The sequence below is a fragment of the Macaca thibetana genome, chromosome 13 (genome assembly GCF_024542745.1).
Source record: "Macaca thibetana thibetana isolate TM-01 chromosome 13, ASM2454274v1, whole genome shotgun sequence".
NCBI lineage: Eukaryota > Metazoa > Chordata > Mammalia > Primates > Cercopithecidae > Macaca > Macaca thibetana.
Window position 1 is genome coordinate 37,425,211 of NC_065590.1, and position 24,215 is coordinate 37,449,425.

Sequence of the window (24,215 nt, forward strand, 5' to 3'; positions counted from 1 at the left end):
GAAGCTACTGGTACAAGTCCCAAAGTCCAAAAGCAGAAGAATCTGGAAGTCTGATGCCCAAGGGCAGGAGGAGAGGAAGCAAAGAGTCCTGCATGGGAAGAGAGAGACAGCGAGAAGACTCTGCGGGCTATTTATCCCCCTTCTGCCTACTTTGTTCTAGCCATGTTGGCAGCCAGTTGGATGGTGCACACCCACATTGAGGGTGGGTCTAACTCTTGTAGTCCACCAACTCAAATGTCATTCTCCTCTGGCAACACCCTCATAGATACTCCCAGAAACTGCCTCACCGGTCATCTAGGCATCCCTCAATCCAGTCAAGTTGATACCTAATATTAGCCATAACAGGTATATACCCAGAAATTGAATTGCTGGATCATAAGGTAATTCAGTGCTCAATTTTTTTAGGAATTGGCATACCGTTTTCCACAGCAGCTGCACCATGTTACATTCCCATCAGCAATGCATAAGGGTTCCAATTATTCCACATCCTTACCAAAACTTGTTATTTTCTGCTGTTTTTTCTTAATAATAGCTATCCTAGTGGGTGTGAAGTGATAATCTCATTGTTGTTTGATTTAAATTTCCCTAATGACTAATAATGTTGAGCATCTTCTCCTGTGCTTATTATTAGCTATTTGTATATGTTCTTTGGAGAAATGTCTATTTATAGTCCATTGTTCATTTTTCTAATAGGGCTGTTATTGAATTTTAGGAATTTTTAATATTTTCTGGATGTTAACTCCTTATCAGATGTATGATTTGTAAATACAGTATTTTCTTCCATTCCATGGATTGCCTTTCTACTCTTTTGCTAGTTGTCCTTTGATAAGTCAAAAGTGTTTAATTTTTGCTATAGTTCCATTTGCATATTTTTGCATTTGTTGCCTGTGCCTTTGGTATCATATCCAAGAAGTCATTGCTAAATTCAATGTCATGAAGATTTTCCCATATGTTTTCTTCTGAGGGTTTTGTAGTTTTAACTTTTTAGATATTTGATCCAATTTGAGTTAATTTTTATGTAGTCATAAGGTAAGAATGGGTGGTCCTTTTTTTGCATGTGGGTATCCAGTTTTCCCAGCTCCATTTGTTGAAGAAGTTATCCTTTCCCCCTTGAATGGTCTTGGCACCCTTGCTGAAAAATCGTTTGACCATGTATGTGAGGGTTTATTTCTGGGATCTCTATTATATTCTATTGGTCTCTATATCTGTCTTTATGCCAGTACCACACTGTTTTGATGACTGTAGTTTTGTAGTAAGTTTTAAAATCAGAAGTTATGTGACCTCCAGTTTTGTTATTTTTCTGATTTGTTTTGGTTATTCAGAGTCCCTTGAGGTTTCATGTGGGTTTTAGGTTGGATTTTTTTTATTTTTTATTTTTATTATTATTTTTTAGACGGAGTTTCACTCTGTCACCCAGGCTGGGGTGCAGTGGCACAATCTCGGCTCACTGCAACCTCTGCCTCCCAGGTTCAAATGATTCTTCTGCCTCAGCCTCCCGGGTTCAAATGATTTACCTGCCACTGTGCCTGGCTAATTTTTGTATTTTTAGTAGAGATGGAGTTTTGCCATGTTGGCCAGGCTAGTCTCAAACTCCTGACCTCAGGTGATCCACCTGCCTCAGCCTCCCAAAGTGCTGGGATTACAGGCCTGAATCACCGTGCCCGGCCTGGATTTTTCATTTTATTGGTATTTTCTTTTTGTTTTGAGATAGGGTCTCACTCTGTCACCCAGGATGGAGTGTAGTGGCACGATCTTGGCTCACTGCAACCTCCCCCTCCTGGGTTTAGGTGATTCTCTCACCTCAGCCTCCCGTGTAGCTGGGACTACAGGCACCTGCCACCATGCCCAGCTAATGTGTTTTGTGTTTTTTGGTAGACATGGGGTTTCACTATGTTGGCCGGGCTGGTCTTGAACTCCTGACCTCAAGTGATCCGCCTGCCTTGGCCTCCCAAAGTGCTGGGCTTACAGGTATGAGCCACTGTGCCCAGCCTATTTTATTGGGATGGCATTGAGCCTGTAGATTGCTTTGGATAATATTGACATCCTAACAACAAGTCTTCCAATCCACATACACACAAGATATCTCCTTTTATATGTGTCTTCTCTAATTTCTTTCAGCATTGTTTTGTCATTTTCAGTGTACAAGTCTTTCATCTCCTTAGTTAAGTTTATTCTTGATTATTTTATTGTTTTTGATGTTATTGTAAATGAAATGGATTTATTTCCCTTTCATATTATTCATTGTTAGTATATAGAAATGTAACTGATTTTGTATCCTGCAACTTTGCTGAATTTATTATTTCTAAGAAGTTTTTTTGTTAAGCCCAAGCTTTTAATTTGCCATGTTCTTTCTATGTCCTGTGTTAAAATTAATCTCTATCTCGTTTTTGTCTTCTGACATTTTTCTGAGTTCTTGGGGAGTTTGTTTTGCTTTTCCAATTTGATTGTATAGTCTTCAATTTGCTGTTCCTTTCCTCCATTACTATTTAAACCAGTATTCAAAGTTTTAATTTCCATTCAGTCTTTCCTATTTCAGAAATCCCTTTTTAAAAACCACTTACTTAAGTATCATAGTTACACTGACTCCTTAAATCTTATTCTGAACATAGTTTTACAGTCATCACCATAATCTCATGGGAGATGAATTCTTAGAGAGATAATTGTGAGTTTCTGTCTTCTTCATATTCAAATGAAGAAACAAGGGGAAATTTTAGGTTGACTGAGTTTACACTGGCTGCCCATGCCAGACCTAGCCCTTGAGTGCCACTCTCTCTGCCAAGCTGTTGGCCTGGGCAAGGAGCTGGGTGGGTGAATATCTGCTCAAGGCTCTGAGGAAGGCTGTTGGTGTGGGCCTTGGGTTGTGTTATAGCAGTTCTGTGTCTGCTGACCTAGCCTTCTTTTGTGTCCTGCAGGTGCTGCCTGCATTTATTGCCAGGACACATTGCTTCTTAGAAAGCTAGCTGGGCTTTCTTTGGTCCTGCTCCATCTTGACTAAATCTAGCAGATATTCTTCAAAGTTCTAGGCAGGTGGGATGGCATCCTTCCTGGTTTCCAACCCAAATGCATATTTTTCTCTATTTTTATGTGCCTTTAGTTTATTTTAAAAGGACCTGGGGGCAGGAAACATGTGTTCCCCTGTTGCCATTGTACCCAGAGGTCCCATAAGACAGTTCTTTTGACCAACTCCTCCTGATGAGATTATCAGGCTCTTCCCCCTCCCTGCTGTAGAACATATATCTGCTCACAGCAAGCTGAGTGGTCATGGCTAATCTCTGCCCACATGCTGGATGATCCAACCACTGGCCTGATTGATTGAGTTGTAGAGGAGAGAGTTTCTCTTGTATCACTACTCTTACGATTCAAGGAAAAATCAATTTAAAAAAATTACTGAGTTAGAAATAGGTTGACTTATGATAAGTGTAATCTAGAAGGCTTTAATGATACTGTCCCACCTCTTGATGACCATGTTTAATAGATTTTGTATCCGGTAGCTGGCAGTAGTCGTTATCTGTGTTTGATAAATTATTTTATTCCTGAGTACCATTTTGGGGGCTTGTGGGGGTCATAGAGAATAACCAAATACTCACGGGAAAGAAAAGTAGAAGAGATAAAGCATTAAAGCATCATCAGAAATCAAGGCAAAGTCTTTCCTGTTTCTTACAAGGCCATACAATGACTCCTCCTTCTACCTTTACCTTACTGAGCTCATTTTCTGATATTCACCTGCTCCACCCTTCTTTTTAGTCCTTGAGTATGCCAGGTGTGCTCCTGCCTGTCCTTCCCTCTCCCTGGGGTTCTCTTCCTCCAAATAGCCCCATGCTATGCCCACTCGCCCCTTCACAGTTTTGCTTATGTATCACCTTCTTGGGGAACCCTTCTCTGACCCTTAATTTGAAATTCTTCACCCTCTTCCCCCACATAACACTCCCTGTTAAACCTTCTTGCTTTATTTTTCTCCACAGCCTTTATCACAATCTAACCCACTTTTTTTTTTTTTCTTTTTTTGAGAAAAGACTGGAGTGCAGTTGTGCGATCTTGGCTCACTGCAACCTCTGCCTCTTGGGCTCAAGCCATCCTTCCACCTCAGCCTCCCAAGTAGCTGGGACTACAGGCATGCACCACCACGCCCGGCTAATTTCTGTATTTTTTGTAAAGATAGGGTTTCACCTGGTTACCTAGGCTAGTCTTGAACTTGTGAGCTCAAGCAGTTTTCCCCTTAGGTCTCCCAAAGTGTTGGGATTATAGGTGTGAGCTACCACACTTAGCCTCTAACCTACTTTTTAATGTATGTATTTATTTTATGGCCTGTCTCCCTGCTTGAGTGCAAGCTCCATGAGGGCAGAGATTTGTGTCAGTTTTGTTTATTGCTGTATCTCCAACACGTAGAGAGGTGCTTGTCATGCAGTAGTCACTTTGTAAGCATTTATTGAGTGATCAATGATTGGTGGCTTCTAGTGTCATTCAGCGGCAGCAGGTTGATGTATGTCTGTTCTAGATCACTGAGCCTTATGTTTTCAAGTGACCTCCAGATTTTTATCATTCATTCATTCAAGAAGTTGCTGTGTGTATCCTCAGTGAGTCAGACATTGAGGTACTAGCCCCTAGTAAGTCTCATCAGGGGATATTTATCTTTATCTCCAGCACTAAGTGCAGCGAGTGACAGGTAGTACAAGGGAAGGATTTGTGAAAGTCTGTGGAGTCAAACTGCCGAGGTCTTGTGAAGACAAAAGTGAATAATACACATCCCTGTGTTCAGTTGGTTCGTGGTCAAGTGGGGAAGACATGGACACACAATAATCTTGTGACTTGAGTGCTATAAGAGAGGGATTACAGAGATGAGAAAAAACAGTTGCTTGGGGATGGTAGAAATCAGGAAGCAGCTTTTTGTAAATATGATATTTATGCTGAACCTTAAAGATGGCTCTTCTGAGTGAATAAGCAGGGAGAGAAGGTTAGACATAGAAACAACATGAGCAAAGATACAAAGGGAGGAAAGTGCAAAGCATGTTCCTAGGACTGTGAATTGTCCTGCGTAGCTGGAATAGTGAGTTTATGGGGGTGGAGGGGAGGAATGGGCTGAACAGTAGCTTTAGATCACATCCTAAAGGCCTTGAATGCCACAGATGAGGTCTATGAACCTTCTTCTCTAGGCAATGGGACACTGTTGAAAGTGTCCGTAGAAGAGATGGAAAACATATTAGTGGTTGCCAGGAATTAGGGGCAGTGTAGGGGCCGGGGGAAGATAGGGGAGGAGGATGACTATAAAGAGGCAGCACAAGGGATCTTTGTGGTGATGGAACAGTTTCTGTATCTTGACTGTGGTTGTGGTTACACAAATCTGCACATTATAAATTTACATACAACTACACATACATATGAGTGCATGTAAAACTGGTGTAAAACATCCTCAGCCTGCTTTTAAAGTCTCTGCCTCAGCCTGGAGTGAATAAGTTCTGTAGATTGTGCCAGTGGCAGTTTCCTGGTTTTGATGTTGTAAATGTCACCATTGGGGGAAACTGGATGAAGGGTTCATGGATCTTCTCTGCACTATTTTCACAACTTCCTGTGAATCTGTACTTAATTCAAAATAAAAAGTTAGAAAAAAATGCATAAGAAGGAAAAGGCAGAGCAGGGAGAATAGTTAGGGTTTCCACTAGTTTACCATGATTTCATTGTGAAATGCTATGTTCAGATACCATGTAAGATGCTTGGGAGGCATCTTTTTCAGAAGTTACAAAACACAGTGTCTACCCTTGAGAAATTTGCTGTTGAATGGAGGAAACAGACATGTTTTAAGTAGTGATCATTCTGTGTGCTGGCTTTTAGTAGTAAAGGTAGGTACGCAGCAATGTGAGAGCAAGGAAAAAGGGGACAAACTGCTGGGGTAGGGAGGGCTTCATAGTGACACAAGGACTGGACTGACTCCAGGGAAGAGTGCGAGTTTGTGTGGCACATGCTGGGGCTCTGTAAAAGCCCAGGTGAGACATAAGGCTGAAATTAGTGGTAGGAAGAATTGAGAGTAGGGAATGGATTCAAGAGCATTTTGGAGAAGCATTGATGCAAATTGTTGAAGTACTGTGTGTTGAGACAGAGAGGGAAGAGTCTGAGGTGACTTAAGTTTTCAGCTTGACTGACCGAAAGCATGGTGGCTCCATTAGCCAAAATTTAGAGTCAAGAAGGAGAAAGGTTTTGGCTAGGGTATGTTTAGTGTGAGGTATCTGAGGGACTCCATGCAGAGAGGCTGGGGTGCAGTTGGGATGTGGCACCCGGGAGAAGCAGCGCCAGAGCTAGAGCTGTATTGGATCCTAAGGTGCAGCCCCACTGGACCGCTTGCCACTTCCCCAGTCATCCTCCGCATGTTTTTAAAGTCTCTGCCTCAGCCTGGTGTGTCCCTCTCTTTTTCCATCCTGTGAAATCCCACCCCTGTGTCAGCTCGCATGTTCCTTCAGTGTCTACTTCAGAATAGAGGTGATGGCTTTGAACCTTACGAGCTTGTGGATTTTGTCCACTGATACTATGGTGAGGCAAGAAGATAAGAGGATGAGTTAGCAATGAGCATTTGGAGGTGTCGTGACCTAGAGGAGGAGAGGAACAGTTGGAGAGGAGAAGCATGAAAGCAATGAGGCCACATGGAAGCTTGGCTGCTCAGCCTTTGCAGAGCTGCCCACCCAGAATTAGACATGACCAGGAGAAGAAATAGGCCGTGAGCTAAATCGTACAAGTTCATGACAACATGAAAGATAAGCATTCACTCTGCGTCACCCCAGAGCTCCATCTCCTGTGTAAAGCTGCCTGACATTGAATGGTGTCTGACCAGCCTGATTAATTTTTAATATTTGATTCTCTGGTGAGTTGACTAGGCATTGAGGTGCATCAAAGGTAGCTTTTGTTTTTATGAAGTTGGTCAAAATAACACTGGAGAGTCAGATTACTGCAACCTTGAGCTCTGGTTGTTCTGAAGGGATGAGATCAGACTCTCTAACCTAGTTTCAGAAGGATCTTTGCCTTTTGCAAGGGAAGTTATTTGAAACTGGAAGTGGGTATGCTTCCTCTTGGATTCTGTATCTCTTATTATCGGAAAATGCCTCATTTTTCAGCCACAGATAGAAAACAGCATCAGTGCATCAGGCTTCCAATTCTCTTCATGACTCAAATGATGTCTGTGTTCTGAAAACCTGCTGCCAACTCCTGAAACACCGGAGAATTTAAACACAAATGTTCTCTAAATAATATGCTTCTTACACTGTGTAGTCTGCAAAGCAGATGATGATGATGATGATTTTAATTCTGCACGGTATCTCCTTAATTCTCTAATTTCCCCATCTTTCAAATTGTATTCCTAAATGTTCTCTCTTAAAATCTTATATTTTGTACCCTGTTATCTTTCTACACAGAGCCCTTCATAGCTGAGGATGGATAGTATCTGAGTGGTGAGAACCTACATGTGAGGAGAGCTGCTCTGAAGTGACTCACATGTGGATTTGTGACCTTCTGGAGTGATGGCTGGTTAGGCAGGAGGGGGAAGATCATGGAAAGGGAGGTGATAGTGTGGACTCCATTTTATCAGTGGTATGCTTTGTGAGAGCCTGCAAACTAACAGAGGAATTGCCTTTTGTTCTCAGAATAGGGTTCTCTCTCTCTCCTCTGTGTCTTGCTTGCTGGCTCAAGATCTACCTACTTGTAAAGATGCTTTCACAAGCTGGAAAGACTCCACAGTGTTATGGACTGTGAGGAAACTCTATTCTACCCACTTCTGCCTTACTTGAAAATTTTTACAATAATCATGATTACTTTTGTAATCAGAAAAGTTACAAACAGTCCCACTGGAAAAATAAACATTTAAAAGTAAGGAAAAGATGTTCAAATATTGAAAATGCCTCTTTATTGAATTTCTAAGTCTTTGTCTTTTTTGACTTCCATAACTGATAAATTATTTTAATGAATTTCTTGATATTTGTCCATCCTTCCATCCATTCATCCTTACTTTTCTGAACCAACTTGATTTTGCCATGGTGTCCTATTCTTTTAATGTACTGCCTGATTCAGTGTACTAGTAATTTGTAAATGGGATAATATACAGTTTTCTTTTCTCCTGTACTGAATGCCAGAGTTTTGGTATTAGGGCTGTACTTAACTTGCTCCATAAAATAAATGAGGAAGCCTTTCATATTTTTCTGTTGCTTTTTAAAAATTTGAAATAATAAATACCATCTTTTTTTAGTGAGCTTAGTTTGTGTGAGGCACAATGATTGGAACCCAGATCTGCACAGCTCCCAGGTCTTTGCTCATCCTGTTTGTCACTGCAGTATCAAAGGAGGAAGGCCAGCCTCGGAACCCTGAGTCTCTGTGGCCAGGAACGCCTCAGGGGGCTGGACTTTTCACTCCTCTTGTCCTTTTCTTTTCTTAATTAAAAATTTCATTTTGAAAGAATTTCAGTTACATAAACAGTAGAAAAATGATATAAAAGATTCCCATATACTCTTCACCCAGATTCACCAATGGTTAATATTTTGCTACATTTGTTTTATCATTCCATCTTTATTCACATATTTTTCTGAGTTACTTAAAAGTCAGCCACATAATATATAATATCCCTTTACAATTATTTACAGTATATAATATAAACATTTTAGTGTATATTTCCTTAAAAAAATAATCTAAATAAAAAACAAAGTATAGATGTCACAATCAGGATATTAACTTTGATATAAACTGTTATCTAATCTGCTTATTCAAATTTTACTAATTGTCCCAGTCATGTCCATTGTAGCAAAAGAAAAACATTTTCCCTCAGTTCAGGATTTAATCTAGGATCAAACATTGTATTTAGTTGTCATGTCTTTTAAATCTCTTTTAATCTGGAACAGCTCCTTAATCTTACGTTGTCTTTCATGACCTTGACATTTTTAGTGTACAGGCCAATTCTACTTTATAGGATGTTCCTTAATTTGAGTGATTTTGCTGTTCCCTGTGCTTAGATTTAAGGTATGTGTTTTTGACTGGAATACTGCAATGATGTGTCTTTCTAGGTGCATCATAACAAGAGGTCCTGATGCCTACTTGTCCCATCACTGATAACCAACCTAAATCATCTAGTTAACTGGTATCTGCCAGGCTTCTCCACTGTTAAGTTACTATTTTTCACTTTGTAATCAGTAAATAATTTTTAGGGTGATACTTTGTATATAAATCCTGTTCCTTACCAAACTTTCATGTCCTAATGTTAATGTCCATCCATTTGAAGCAACAAACTGAGACGTGCAAAGTGAATAGACTCTACCCCTTGGAGCTAGAATGAAGCCAAGAGAAAGTGAACCATTCGGTCCATTTAGGCAGATAAGCCAATTTTTTTTTTTTCTTTTTTTTAACTCACTACTTACGGTCTTTGGATTTTGTCTTTGCAAAGGTTAACTGAAATCTAGTCATACTCTTGAGAATAGTGATTGGCTGTAGCTTGTAACCCTTGGGCTCCTATTTTGGTCACCCAGGGCTCAAGATGGGTCCACCCAGTTTATTCTGGTCATAAGTGCCCCTTGGGGCTTTGGCCGATGGCTCTGTTCTATCTTTGGCTCTTTCATCCTTTGTCTTTGCCTCTAAGATGCTGTCAGTTGGAGTCCCAATAAACTGCCTCTGTGCTGAATCACCTATAAACAAGCATTGCTTCTGGCTACAGACTCATCTTATCAGACAGCTCTCTACTGAGCCCAGTTATACAGCTTATGCTATCAATGCTAAGGCTGCAGTTGTATGAGTCACACAAGCAGTTTTTAATATGTCAGAGAGTCCAGAACTGTATATAATATGAAGAAATGTTAAAAACACCCAGTGGTATACTTGGGCACACTTTAGCTATTGCAGGGTTCCAGACCCCTGCAATAAAGCAAATGTCACAGTAAAGCGAGTCACACACATTTTTTGGTTTCCCAGTACATATAAAAGTTATATTTACACTGTACTATAGTCTACTAAGTGTTTTAAGCCTACTAAGTGTTAAGTCTAAAAAATGTACATGCCTGAATTTAAACATACTTTATTGCTAAATAGGCTAACAATCATCTGAGCCTTCAGTGAGTCGTAATCTTTTTGCTGGTGGAGGGTCTTGCCTTGATGTTGATAACTGCTGACTGACCAAGGTGGTGGTTGCTGAAAGTTGGCGTGACTGTGACAGTTTCTTAAAATAGGACAACAAGGAAGTTTTCCACATCCATTAACTCTTCCTTTCATGAAGAAGAGGAAGAGTTGTCTGGAGTTTTTGATGCTGTTTGATAGCATTTTACCCACAGTAGCTTCTTTAAAATTGGAGTCATCCCTCCCAAACTCTGCTGCTGCTTTATCAGCTAAGTTGATGTAATTCTAAATCCTTTGTTGCCATTTCAACAATGTTCACAGCATCACAATGAGGAGTAGATTCACCTCAAGAAACCACTTTTTTTGCCATCCATAAGAAGCCACTTCCATCCGTTCAAGTTTGATCATGAGATTGCGACAATTCAGTCACATCTTCAGGCTCCACGTCTAATTCTAGTTCTCTTGCTATTTTCACCACATCTGTAGTTGTTGTTACTTCCTCTGCTGAAGTCCTGAACCCCTCAAAGTCATCCATGAGAGTTGGAATCAGCTTCTTCCAAACTCCTATTAATGTTGGTATTTTGACTTCTCATGAATCATGAATTTTTTTTCCTTTTTCCTTTTTTCCTCTTTATTCACAAACTGATTGTTAGTATGAAAAAACTGAGACAGGTTAAGAATGCAACTTTGATCTTCAGTCTTCTCTTTCCAACTCAATCCTGGAATATTCATAATATTCTAGCCATCGGAGTCTCTCCTTTCTTTTTTGTCTTCAAAGTGCTTTCCAAAAGGAAACATACTGCCTGGTGTTCTATATTATTCCTAATTTCCAGGTGGAAAAATGAGACAGTGACATCTAAAAACATTGGGGAGGCTGGACCCAGTGGCTCATGCCTGTAATCCTAGCACTTTGGGAGGCCAAGGAGGGAGGATCCCTTGAGCCCAGGAGTTCAAGACCAGCCTGGGCAACATAGTGAGACTCTGTCTCTACAAAAAAAAAATTAGCTGGATGTGGTGGCATACACTTGTAGTTCCAACTATTCAGGAGGCTGAGGTGGGAGGACCGATTGCACCTGGGAGGTCAAGGCTGCAGTGAGCCGTGATCATACCACTGCACTCCAGCCTTGGTGACAGAGTGAGACCCCGTTTCAAAACAACAACAACAAACACACACACACACACTGCAGACTATATTTTAAAAAACAAGGCAATAATTAAGGCTTTTCTTGCTTTAATTCTCTATTACCACAGTAAAATATTTAACAAAGTCCAAGAGATTACTGACACACAATAACAACCTAAGACTTTACATTAATGGAACTATCAATAATAATCAGTGAAATAACTGGAAAAGCATCAGATGTAAAGAGTGATTTGCTATTCTATTTATATGGTATTGAAACTGTCATAACATTTACAGACCCAGAAAGTTTGAGGTAATATTGAATAATAATTGATAACTCTGAAATACTGCAACATCGTGAAGGACCTTCTAAATGACCAAAAACAGATGAAATTTTGTTTGATATAATTTCAGTGAAGTTTTTTTTTCTTACACAGAACTATATATATTTTTTAATTAGTAATCCACATAAGTTATACACAAGATTAAGTGACTAGATTGTTCAATAAAACTCTACATTGCTTTCTTATTATGGACTAATGAGCTTATAATTCACTGTCACTTTTAAGAAATTCTAGTCTATGGACATGTTCAAATTGTTTGGTCTTATTAGTTTCATTAGCAAAACCCACCAATTACTTTATATTTAATTCTTTTGAATATCATCTTTAAAGAGCCTGACTTGAATTTTGTCAAAATAAATCCTACCTTAATCCTCCAGTTTCTAGTTTATGGGTTCTTCATGAGTTTCAGTTCAGTGTAAGCTAGCACATGGACCTCCCCATGAATTTTCCACAACTTTAACACTTTCCACAAAGTGTCATGTCCTTCTCCAGGCTTTTGGTAGAATGTGAAGTTAATAATGGCATGTGATGTTCCTTAGCATAATCTACCAAAAAGTGATGATCTCCTTGAAAGAAAAGTCATGGGCTGCAATCACACATCTGAGTTGACAGACATCCACATCAACTATACATAAAAAGAAAAGGGGTGGGACGTAGCGGCTCACACCTATAATCCCAGCACTTTGGGAGGCTGAGGCAAGTGGATCGCTTGAGCTCAGGAGTTTGAGACCAGCCTGGGCAACATAGCAGGACCCCAGTCTCAACAAAAAATACAAAAATTATCTGGATATGGTGGTGTGCACCTGCAGTCCCAGCTACTCGGGAGGCTGAGGTGGGAGGATCACTTGAACCCAGGAGGCAGACGTTGCGGTGAGCTGAAATCACACCACTGCACTCCAGCCTGGGCACTAGAGTGAGAACCTGGAGTATAAATACCCACTTTTAAGAAATTCAAACAGATCCCAACATAAACGTCTTCAAACTTAATGGGTTTTACGTGACTCATCATTTATAGATCCTTGGCACCAAACCTCTGGACATTATATAACCCGACATACTGCAGTATGGAGGGACACCATGAAAGGATACTTCTGGTATAAAATATGGGGTTTTTGGTGAAATCCTCTGTAGGAATAATGGTTACTTAGAGGATAACCTGTGAAAAACTTCTCTGGTTTCAGTTTAAAGGATACTTTACTAAATTTCAAATATTGATGGAAACATCAGTGTCTGTATTCAGGATGTACTTGGCATTGGGGCAAAACTCAGTTACCCACCTGAATACCATAATGATTTTCAAGGTCATGTTATTATATGTATCCAAAACATCTGGTTGCATTATGTCACCATAAAGAAGGTGTTCACCCTCTAAGCACAGTGCTAACATTTTGTCTTCCCTTTCAGATATAACGTAAGACTCTCTTATCTCCACCAACACTTTTTTTTTTCATCTCAAGTAACTCCAGTGGCCTGCGTGGCTTTCATATTTGAGGGATGGGAGGTTACTGGGATGACGAGAAATGGTTGGTTGGTTGGTTGATTTTGAGACAGGATCTCACTGTGTCGCCCAGGCTGGAGTACAGTGTGGCATGATCATGGCTCACTGCAGCCTTGACCTTCTGGGCCCAAGCGATCCTCCCAGCGAGTAGCTGGGACTAGTGGCGCATGCCACCATGCCTGGCTGTTTTAAAAAAAAAAAAAAAAATTTTTTTTTTTTTTGGTAGAGATGGGATCTCCCTCTGTTGCCCAGACTGGTCTCGAACTCCTGAGTTCAAGTGATCCTCCTGCCTTAGCCTCCCAAAGTGTTGGGATTACAGGCATGAGCCATTGCACTGGGTACAGAAATGGGTTTTGATGAGAGCAGTTTGAATGCTCTCAAAATGCAAAGCGAAGGTATTGTCTGTAAATTGTCTCATACTCCAGAAGCACATCCAGTTTACATGTTCTGTCACATTGTAGTGGGGGAAGGCTGAGGTAACACATCACAAGGAAACTCAGAAGCAATAGCAACAGGAGACCCCATGTGAGGGATCCTTGTGACATCCTATTTGGAAGGGCTGTCCAGGGAGCTGGGGCTGTCCAGAGAGCCGGAGCCATCCACAGCAGCTCAGAAGCGTGCGAGCTGCAGGTTCTTCCTCTTGATTAATTTCCTGTCAATGAAATACTTTCAGTTTCACCAGTTGAACATTTAGCAGTATGTAGTTTTCAAAAATAATGCTACCAAAAAACAGAGAATCTCAGATTGGCTTAAAATTCTGCCATATACTCCTTATAAAACACACACCTGTAGAATTTCAGATGAGATTAAAGCACTAGCTGAAGTTTTTTGTTGTTTTCTGTATTCCACGCTTTAAGTAAAACACTCAGATTTGCTGTGAACACAGTGAAAACAGAAAAAAAAAAAAAAGACACAATTTGGTAATATTTCCCTTTGTAGTAGCTTTTCCTAACAAAACAGCCACCTCCTAAACACAGGCACTGGTAACACCCTCACCTTCTACTCCCCCGCCACCATGGCAAAAGCCCCCAGCCACTCCTGTGGGCAATGGAAGGCAGAGAGTGCACCCTGGGACAAGACAAGGTGGCCAACAAGCAGCTTCAGCCTGGACTCACCACCACATACCCCAGCATTCTTCCGCATCGCCCACGGCCCCACCAGGCTCCTCCAGCATTCACCTGAGCAGGGAACTGCTAGTCACAGAGGCCCACTCCCTGAGGTTTGGTGGCTCAGCTCCTGCCATGCTCCAGAAAAGCATGAATGGTCCTAGTGATATCTAAGATGGTGAGTCCTTTCCAGAAGGTTTTAAATTTACTTTGCCCAGATCCATCAGAGGAATCTCTTGTCTGTGGCAGCTATTGCCTTATGAAATGTATTTCTTAAATAATAATACTTGAAAGTCAAAATTCCCTAGGCATGGTGGCCCACGCCTGTAATTCCAGCACTTTGGGAGGCTAAGGTGGGCGGATCACCTGAGGTCAGGAGTTCAAGACCAGCCTGGCCAACATAGCGAAATCCTGTCTGTAGTAAAAATACAAAAATTAGCTGGGCGTGGTGGCAGCTGCCTGTAATCCCAGCTACTGGGGAGGCTGAGGTGGGGAGAATTGCTTGCAGCCGGGAGGCCGAGGTCTCAGTGAGCCAAGACTATGCCACTGTACTCCAGCCTGTACAACAGAGTGAGATTTTGTCTCAAAAAAAAAAAAAAAGAAAGTCAAAATTACTCCTTGATCCGTGAGCTACAGAATGTATGTTGTGTTAGCAGGTATGAAAATGTTAATCTTGTGCATCTCCATCAGAGCTCTTGGATGACTAGGTGCATTGTCAAGGAGCAGTAATGTTTTGCAAGGAATTTTTTTTTTCCTGAGTAGTAAGTCTACAGTGGGCTTAAATTATTCAGTTAACCATTCTGTAAACAGATGTGCTGTCATCCAGGCCTTGTTGTTCCATTTATAGAGCACAGGCAGAATAGATTTAACATAACTCTTAAGTGTCCTAGGATTTTCAGACTGGCCAATGAGCACTGGCTTTAACCTAAAGTCACCAGGTGCATTAGTTCCTAACAAGAGCATCAGCCTGACCTTCTCAGGTTTGAAGCCAGGCACTGACTTCTCCTCTCTAGCTATGAAAGTCTTAGACGGCATCTTCTTTCAATATAAGGCTTTTCATCTCTGTTGAGAATCTGTTGTTTAGTGAAGCCACCTTCATCAATGGTCTTATCTAGATCTTATGGATAACTTGCTACAACTACATCAGCATTTGCTGCCTCACCTTGCACTTTTATGTAATAGAGATGACTTCTTGCCTTAAACCTCATTAACCAACCTCTGCTGGCTTCAGACTTCTTCTGGAGCTTCCTTACCTCCTCAGCCTTATAGAATTGAAGAGAGTTAGTAGTGCCTAGCTCTAGATTAGACTTTGGCTTAAGAGAATGTTTTGGCTGGTTTGATCTTATATCCAGCACACTAAAACTTTATCCATATCATTCATGTAGCTCTTCAAATTTCCTTCAAGAGGCTGGGTATGGTGGCTCATGCCTGTAATCCCAACACTTTGGGAGGCCGTGGTGGATGGATCATTTGAGGTCAGGAGTTCGAGACTAGCCTAGCCAACTTGGTGAAACCCCGTCTCTACTAAAAATACAAAAACAACTAGCCAGGTGTGGTGGTGCGTGCCTGTAATCCCAGCTACTCAGGAGGCTGAGGCAGGAGAATCGCTTGAACCCAGGAAGCAGAGGTTGCAGTGAGCCAAGGTCACACCACTGCACTCCAGCCTGGGCAACAGAGTGAAACTCTATCTCAAAAACAAACAAAACAAAAAGAAACAAAATCCTAACTTTTTCCATGCTGATAGTGCTCACGCAAACGTGGTGAACGTTCCTAAAACCCGCTGGACTTTTGTAAGAAGTGTGGCAAGCACTAACCCCACAAAGTGACATAGTAAAGAAGGGCAAGGATTCTCTGTATGCCCAGGGAAAGCAGCATTATTACAGGAAGCACAGTGCTATGGTGGGCAAACTAAGCTGATTTTCTGGAAAAAGGCTAAAACTACAAAGAAGATTGTGCTAAGGCTTGAGTTTGTTGAGCCCAACTGCAGATCTGAGAGAATGCTGGCTATTAAAAGAGGCAAACATTCTGAACTGGGAGGAGATAAGAAGAGAAAGGGCTAAGCGGTCCAGTTCTAAGTGTTACCTTTTCTTTTATTATGAAGACAATAAAATCTTGAGTTTATATTCACTTAGAAAAAATTCCTTCAAGAACATTTTCTTTGCATTCACAACCTGGCTTACTGTTTGGTACAAGAGGCCTCACTTTCGGCCTGTGGAAATTAGACATAGTAGTGTTCTATTTCTTCAATAGCCACATTCCTGGCAGTAGTAACCATGAAAACATGGCTCTCTGCTATGTGTTACCACACACCTCTGTCATGTGGTTAAGTATAAAGCACTGAATTGCAAATCATTTATTTTGAAATTCATTCATATAAATAAAAAAGTAAGTTCAAAGTTATCCTCATGATAACATGACTGTCCTTCAAATTTCAGTAAGTTTTCTTGAGTTACAAAGAATTATGTGGAGGTACAGCTCTTGCCCTAAGGGGCTACACACAGTCCACAGGATCCTCCTGCTTGAACTAAAGACCTTACGTGGGCGCCAGATGTCCATGGGCATATGTCTTATTTTTGAATGTCTTTGGATGTATGTGTTACGGTGGAGACAGTTGAACAATTGTGCTAAAACCTCGCTTTGAATTTAGAGATATACCACTACGTCCCCTCCCCTTCCCAAAGAAAAATTTGGGGGCGGTAGAAAGTGCTCACAAAAGCCGATTCCAACTTGTACCTTAGGAGAGACCCTGTCCCCTCCCTCAGTCTTTTTTTCTTTCTCATTTTTATTAATGAGTTCTTATACTTTTGATTTACTGTTGAATTAAAAGCAATACATTAAAATGGAGAAGGACACCAACCTGACAGTAGTGAACAATGGCAAGAGCCACTAAGGTCAAAGACAGAAATATTAAAGCTGGCGGAGGAGTTAAAAGAATTACAGTCTGGAGCTACCTAATGAGTGAGGGAAGCAGCATTGTATACCCTGGTAGCCTCTGAGGCATCCCAGCATTGAGTGAAAAACGGGTAATAAATGTTTGTAACGATTTCTCCAGTTAACTAGAAAAGGTGGAATTTTATCCAGTATGCAGTTTGGAGCATTGAGATGTAAATAGTAGCTTATCTTGAAAACTTTTACTGCAACTAATTCACATTAATTGTAAATATTTAGAAACATGAAAGAAAAAATATATAAAACTGCTCATATCACCCATAGATTTAATTACTTGTGGCACGTTGGTATGGTATTTAGCTCTTCAGCCCTTTTCTATGTATAAAGATAGTATATAATAAGATATATTTGCATATTATATAAAATACATGTTATATAACATATATACCAAATTTATGTGTGAGAACATGAAGCCTGCTTTTTTATTTAAAAAAAAATTTACTTGGGTAAAAATACACAATAAAAAGTATACCCTCTTAACTATTTTGTAAAGCCTGTTTTTTAAAACTCAATAATATGTTGTGAACATTTTTCCGTATCACTGAGTATACATGTTTATTTTAAGGCTGCATGGATATACCATAATCTAGTTAGTCAATTTCCTAGTGCTAAATATTTAGGTTTCCAACTTTGGTTATTAACACTGCATAAAGCATCTTTAAATATACATACTTCTATATTTCATCAGAGTCCCAAAATAATTGTTGGATCAATGGATGTCTACTTTCTGAATGCTTCCAATGTATATTATCAAAGCACACTTCTATTTCACTATACTCTTGCCAGTATTTGATGTTATAATTCTTTTAAATTAATGTTTATGTAATTTAGTCTTTAATACTAAAAATGCAAACCGCAGTAGAAACTAAAGTCAATGAGAAAATTCATTTTAGGGAATGTGATGCATAAAGTTATTCAGGCTTATAAACTAGCAAACCACTGGTTCTGTAAGAGAAGAACTTAACACAGTAACTGTTCAGTACACAGGCATGATGAGCCTTAAGATGCTCACTTGTTCATGGAGTGTACAAAATTCATATAAGTCTTCATGAATGTGAAGAAATGCCTCATAATTTGAAGAAGAGATGTTAAATGAATCCAATTATCATAAGCCAAATCTGTGATTCTCAGGGTAGAACTGTGAATCTCAGGGTAGAACTTTATTGAATTTTGTGTAACATTTTTGATGTTGAAACTTTTTTTCAGTTGCCGCTAACTTTGTGGGTTTTGTTTTATTTGCCACAGAGAAGTTTCACATTTTAATGAGGAAGAAATGAATCAAATTTTTGGTTACTCTTTTCATGTTATGTTTATAGAAAACCGTCTCTACCTCCAAAGTTATAGTACAGTTGTAATTTTCTTTTAATAGTTTTACAGTTTTATTTTCGACACTTAAATCAGAAGTTGCAAACATTTTTATTAAATAGACCGCTGTCGTGAGGGACTGTCCTGTGCATTATTAGGTTATGGGCATCCCTTGACCTCTGCCCACTTGATGCCAGCAGCACCCCTTGTCTCCCCAGTTGTGACAACCAAAAATGTCTCCACATATTGCCCCTTGCCCTCTTTGGGCCAAAACTAGCCTCTCTTGAGAAGCAGTGGTATGATAAACCTTAAAGTGGGTTGAGGCAATACCCAATAAGAAACACTGGCAGGACAAGAGATCAGTCGTTGGCTGAGTGGAATACTCAAGTAGACCATTTCTTGAAGATTGTATTCTAGTCTAGACATTGGAGAAACTGGGAATTTGGAGCAGTCTTCCTTTTGTTGCAGTTTTGGATTCCAAACTGCAACAAAAGATCTTGGTTCTTCTTCTTCACTTCCTCATTTGCTCTTATTGACCTCTCTGTGGACTAGAAGAACCAGGAGAGGGTAACTGGGAGTTACTAATAAAAAAGTTAGGAAAATTGTCAGCAGATGCCTTGGTGACATCTTGTTCCAACTTTGCAATTTAAGCTCCATTAAACTGGCTGTGGTCTTTGTGGTTTGAAATAGAGAACAGGCTGGGCTCAGTGGCTCACGCATGTAGTCCCAGCACTTTGGGAGGCTGAAGCGGGTGGATCACGAGGTCAGGAGATCGAGACCAGCCTGACCAAAATGGTGAAACCCCGTCTCTACTAAAAAATACAAAAAACTAGCCGGGCGTGGTAGCGGGCGCCTATAGTCCCAGCTACTCGGGAGGCTGAGGCAGGAGAATGGCGTGAACCCGGAAGGCGGAGCTTGCAGTGAGCTGAGATCCGGTCACAGCACTCCAGCCTGGGCGAGAGACTCCGTCTCAAAAAAAAAAAAAAATACGAAAATTAGCCAGGCCTTAGTGGTGTGCGCCTGTAATCCCAGCTACTCAGGAGGCTGAGGCAGGAGAATCGCTTGAACCCAGGAGGCAGAGGTTGCAGTGAGCCGAGATCACACCATTGCACTCCAGCCTGGGTGACAGAGCAAGACTCCGTCTCAAACAAACAAACAAAATATATATATATATGTATATATATAGAACCAACTTTAACCCCTTTGGCTCCAGAATAAAGTGATTTATGAGTCTTTTATGAAGACTTCATCCTGCAACATAGTCTGATTTCTCTTTCCCTGGTTTACCATGGTTTGTAGGAATGATACTTCCATGCCTTGGTGGCATATGGTAAATCTCTTGGGTAGGGTCACAGTGGTGTTGATCAGTAGACCTTACTGGTTTTGACTGATCACCAGTTATTTCATGCTCCTGTTGAGCTTGGGTGCTGAACTGGGCTTCATTTTCTTCTTTGCTGTTGTGACCTTTTGAATTGAGTTCTTTCTCCATTTTGTGCCTAAATCTCTGTATTTCTAAAAGTCATAGAGAGTGACTGTGGTGATATTTATAATGTTAACTCCTTAACTGTAGATATTCTAACTACAGTTTAAATAAATGCTCCATACAATATGGACCTAGAAAAGAGATTTGCCTTTTCCAATCTTACCAGTCTTTCAGAAATCATCTGAAATCTATTCCCAAAAACACCTTTCCCTACCAATCCAGCTAACATTCATCTTTCCATAGTAGGTGCTTAATGTAGGCTTATATTTTTTCACAATGTCTCATGTCTTATCACTCCAATAAAGTTTGTGTTTTGGGGAAGTGGGAATGGAGATTGGAAGAGACAGTACATTTTATTGCCATATTAAATCTCTCATGATTTCTTTCATTTGATTTTCCTACTAATTTTAAGATTGTTAGGATATACTTATTCCCATTTTACAACTGTGAAAATGAAGCTTCAGAGAAGTTGAGACTTTTCCAGTTAGTAGATGGTTAAGCCAAAGATAGTATGTATTGATATTGGGAATCCTAACTAGAAAAATTGTGCAAATCTAAAAATGGTTTTTGATTTGCTCCTATATCTGCAATATGCAGAATCTCAGTGTTGCCAGTTAAAGTATTGAGACATCTAAACCTGCTATATTAAGTAGGCTGTGTACAAGGTTAGTGGGGATGGCTTATGCTGAATCACTCCTGCCCTGGCTCTGTCCTCCAGGAAGGACAGGCACTGCGGAATGGCAGTCTGGGGGTGGGTGTACAGACTGATCAAAACAGTTTCTCTGTGTAGCTTTCTTGGAATGTGTGCTGTCTTCTGTTCTCAGGCATCTTTGCTAACCAAAGCCCCCAACGTCCTCAGCATTTCTGCTGCTACGGAGAGGGCTTTGTCATAATACCAATGAAAACTGGGTGGTTTAGGGGCAGGCTCCAGTTGGCCTCTTTTTTCACGTTTCTGATATGTACCGAAGTGACTAGGACGTTAATGCGCCTTGTCTAGTGTGTGGAGACTGTAGAGAATGACATGATGTGCTCTGCTGGAGGAAGAGGATTGAGTCTTGTTTTTACCTGAGCTCATACAGTGACAGCGAAGCTCCCAGCTTATCTTCCCGTCTGGCTTCCATTGCTGGTTGTCCCTAGTGAGCAGAGCCATTCAGAGGTTTTTTGACTTATTCCCTGGCCTGGCAGAGCTAGATTCTATGATTTTTTTTTTTTTTTTTAATCAGAACCAGTTGGACCGTGTTCTCTTTTTATTATCTTGCTTGACTTTCTTCTGTGGAGATAAAATGGAGCTACCTTAAAACAAAGTAGGAGCTGCTCACTTCCCTGTGCCCGACCCCTACTCCAGGTGCTCTGTTATCTATACCTGAACGCTCAAGGAATATCATTCCTAGGGATTGCTCCCTGCTTTCAGGATACTTCCATCAGCTTTTCGGACCCAATACCCCTTTACTTTCTTTTTCTTTTACTTTTTTTTTGAGACGGAGTCTCGCTTTGTTGCCAAGGCTGGAGTGCAGTGGCACTATCTCGGCTCACTGCAACCTCCTCCTCCCGGGTTCAAGAGATTCTCCTGTCTCAGCCTCCCGAGTAGCTGGGATTACACGCATGCGCCACCACGCTCAGCTAATTTTTGTATTTTTAATAGAGACGGGGGCTTCCTCATATTGGTCAGGCTGGTGTCGAACTCCTGACCTCCGGTGATTTGCCCACCTCGGCCTCTCAAAGTGCTGGGATTACAGGCTTGAGCCACTGCGCCTGGCCCCAATACTCTTTTACTTTCTTTGAGTTGCAGTGTTGCATCTATTCTGTTCACAGCCCCTAGGACTCCTTTTCCTGCTGATCTTTCTAGGTCTTGACTCTCTGCCTCGTTGCTTGACTGCTACCTGATTTCAGAGTCCAATCATTATATTTTCAGCTTTGTCCTGTATATGCTCTACTGCTTTTCTGGAACTCTGTTCAGTTTATTTCCTGACTTTGACCCATCTCCACCTAGTGCCACCTTGTTTCCTGGTCTGAGGACTGTGCAACTCCTCTCCAGTCAGCCACATCTCTGACCAAGGGATTCAGTGAAAACTCTGGTTTCTCACCTGAACTTTGATCTTTAACCCCAGCTGACACTAGTCATGGCCTTGTGATCAGGCTCTGAAAGAAGACTGACTTCCTGTGAACCATGTGAGCATATTGTTTATATATCTCTCAAGATGGATTCCTTCTTTTCTAAAAGGCATCTAAAAAGCAACGGAAGTTCTTTTGAAAATCAGAGGCTGCCTTTTTGGTAGCAGTTCTTTCATTTATTCTGTAGAGGATCCAGATTGAGCTCTTTATAAAATATTCTCCTACATAATGTACTGGGATAGTCCTAACAATATTAAACCTTGATCCACAGATCACGTGTGCCATTGGATAAAAATAAATAATGCAGAGGAACTCAATAACACCAGCCTGTTTAAAGCAGACATCTTAAAAACCTCCATTAAAAAAAGCAAAAAAAAAAAAAAAAAAAAAAAAAATCATGTAGCTGTGGTAGCAAGTATAAAACAAATGTAAGAACTGAGGAGTAACAAAATGATGCAATTGGCTCAGCACCCACAGATGGTTTCAGAAACACTCAGAAGTCACAGGCATCCAGGACTAGGCCTGCTTTGATCATTTGGAGGGTAGGATTTCTGGATACCTGCATCACCTGAAGCCACCTATTGCTGAAACAAATGGTTATAACAGAGAGGGAGTTCTTAGTTAAAAGAATGGGTTTTCTCTTCTTTCTTACTATAAGGGATGGGGAAACTGATGTCCATGACAAATACTGAAAGTGGAGCGTGTCCTATATCAGCAAAAGTTCCCATAACTAGAGTTTTTCTGAAGGTGCAGGTGATGTCAGGTACCCACCTGATGGGCCTCACTTAGGAAAGGGCCTTACTTAGGGAGTGGAGGAGATAGCGATGAACATTTGTTAAGAGCCTCTGTGTTTGGATGTGTGCCGGATGCTTTATGATGCTGTCTCACATAATCTTGACTCTGTGGAACAGGGGATGGTTGTTCATTTTATATGTGAACTCAGGTCACGTTACTATGGAGTGTTGGCTTTGGGATTTGAACCCTTATCTAACTCCAAAGTCTTGCTCCTTAGAAATAAGGCAGGTTTGACTGGGCATGGTAGCACATGCCTGTAATCCCAGCACTTTGGGGAGGCTGAGGTAGGAGGATCGCTTGAGGCCAGGGGTTCAAGACCAGCCTGGACAACATAGTAAGACCTTGTCTCTACAAAAACTTTTAAAAAAAGAAAAAAGAAATGAGGCCAGGCACGGTGGCTCATGCTTGTAACTCCAACATTTTGGGAGGCCAAGGCAGGAAGATCACTTGAGCCCAGGAATTCAAGACCAGCCTGAGCAACACAGTAAAACTCTGTCTCTACAAAAAATTTTAAAAATATTAGCTGGGCGACTGGGCATGGTGGCTCACGCCTGTAATCCCAGCACTTTGGGAGGCCGAGGCAGGTCAATCACCTGAGGTCAAGGAGTTCAAGACCAGTCTGGCCAACATGGTGAAACCCCGTCTCTACTAAAAATACAAAAATTAGCTGGGCCTGGTGGTGTGCCCCTGTAATCCCAGCTACTTGGGAGGCTGAGGCAGGAGAATCACTTGAATCCAACAGGCAGAGGTTGCAGTGAGCCGAGATCCCGCCACTGCACTCCAGCCTGGGCAACAAGAGTGAAACAACATCTCAAAAAAAAAAAAAAAAAAATATATATATATATATATATAACATAAATATATAATTATATATGTAATATATATAATATTATATATAATGTATAATATATTATACATTATATATATATATTAGCCGAGCATGGTGGCAAGCCCCTGTAGTCCCAGCTATTCGGGAGGCTGAGATGGAAGGATTGCTTGAGCCCAGGAGGTTGAGGCTGCAGCGAGCTGTCATCATACCACTGTACTTCATTCACCCTGGGCAACAGAACAAGACCGTCTCTTTAAGTCTTTTTTTTTTTTTTTTTTTTAAGGAAAAGAAATGAGGCAGGTTTACTTTAGAAAATGAAGGCTGCTGGCCGGGTGCGGTGGCTCACACCTGTAATCCCAGCACTTTGGGAGGCTGAGGCGGGTGGATCACGAGGTCAGGAGATCGAGAGCACAGTGAAACCCCACCTCTACTAAAAGTACAAAAAATTAGCCAGCGCGGTGGCGGGTGCCTGTAGTCCCAGCTATTGGGAGACTGAGGCAGGAGAATGGCGTGAACCTGGGAGGCAAAGCTTGCAGTGAGCCGAGGTCGTGCCACTGCACTCCAGCCTGGGCGACAGAGCGAGACTGTGTCTCAAAAAAAAAA

The 24,215-nt window shown here is 41.0% G+C and overlaps 3 protein-coding genes and 1 pseudogene across 11 annotated transcripts in view; 2 read left to right on the forward strand and 2 right to left on the reverse strand.

Moving 5' to 3' along the window:
- NFU1 (NFU1 iron-sulfur cluster scaffold) overlaps positions 1-24,215 on the forward strand; it is a 532,135-nt gene that overhangs the window by 317,972 nt on the left and 189,948 nt on the right. The gene's annotated exons all lie outside the window — the stretch shown is intronic.
- The window catches only part of SNRNP27 (small nuclear ribonucleoprotein U4/U6.U5 subunit 27), a 716,203-nt gene that overhangs the window by 304,212 nt on the left and 387,776 nt on the right, over positions 1-24,215 (reverse strand). The gene's annotated exons all lie outside the window — the stretch shown is intronic.
- Positions 1-24,215, forward strand: part of AAK1 (AP2 associated kinase 1) — a 224,816-nt gene that overhangs the window by 70,026 nt on the left and 130,575 nt on the right. The gene's annotated exons all lie outside the window — the stretch shown is intronic.
- Positions 12,048-13,682, reverse strand: LOC126934105 (UDP-GalNAc:beta-1,3-N-acetylgalactosaminyltransferase 1-like; annotated as a pseudogene).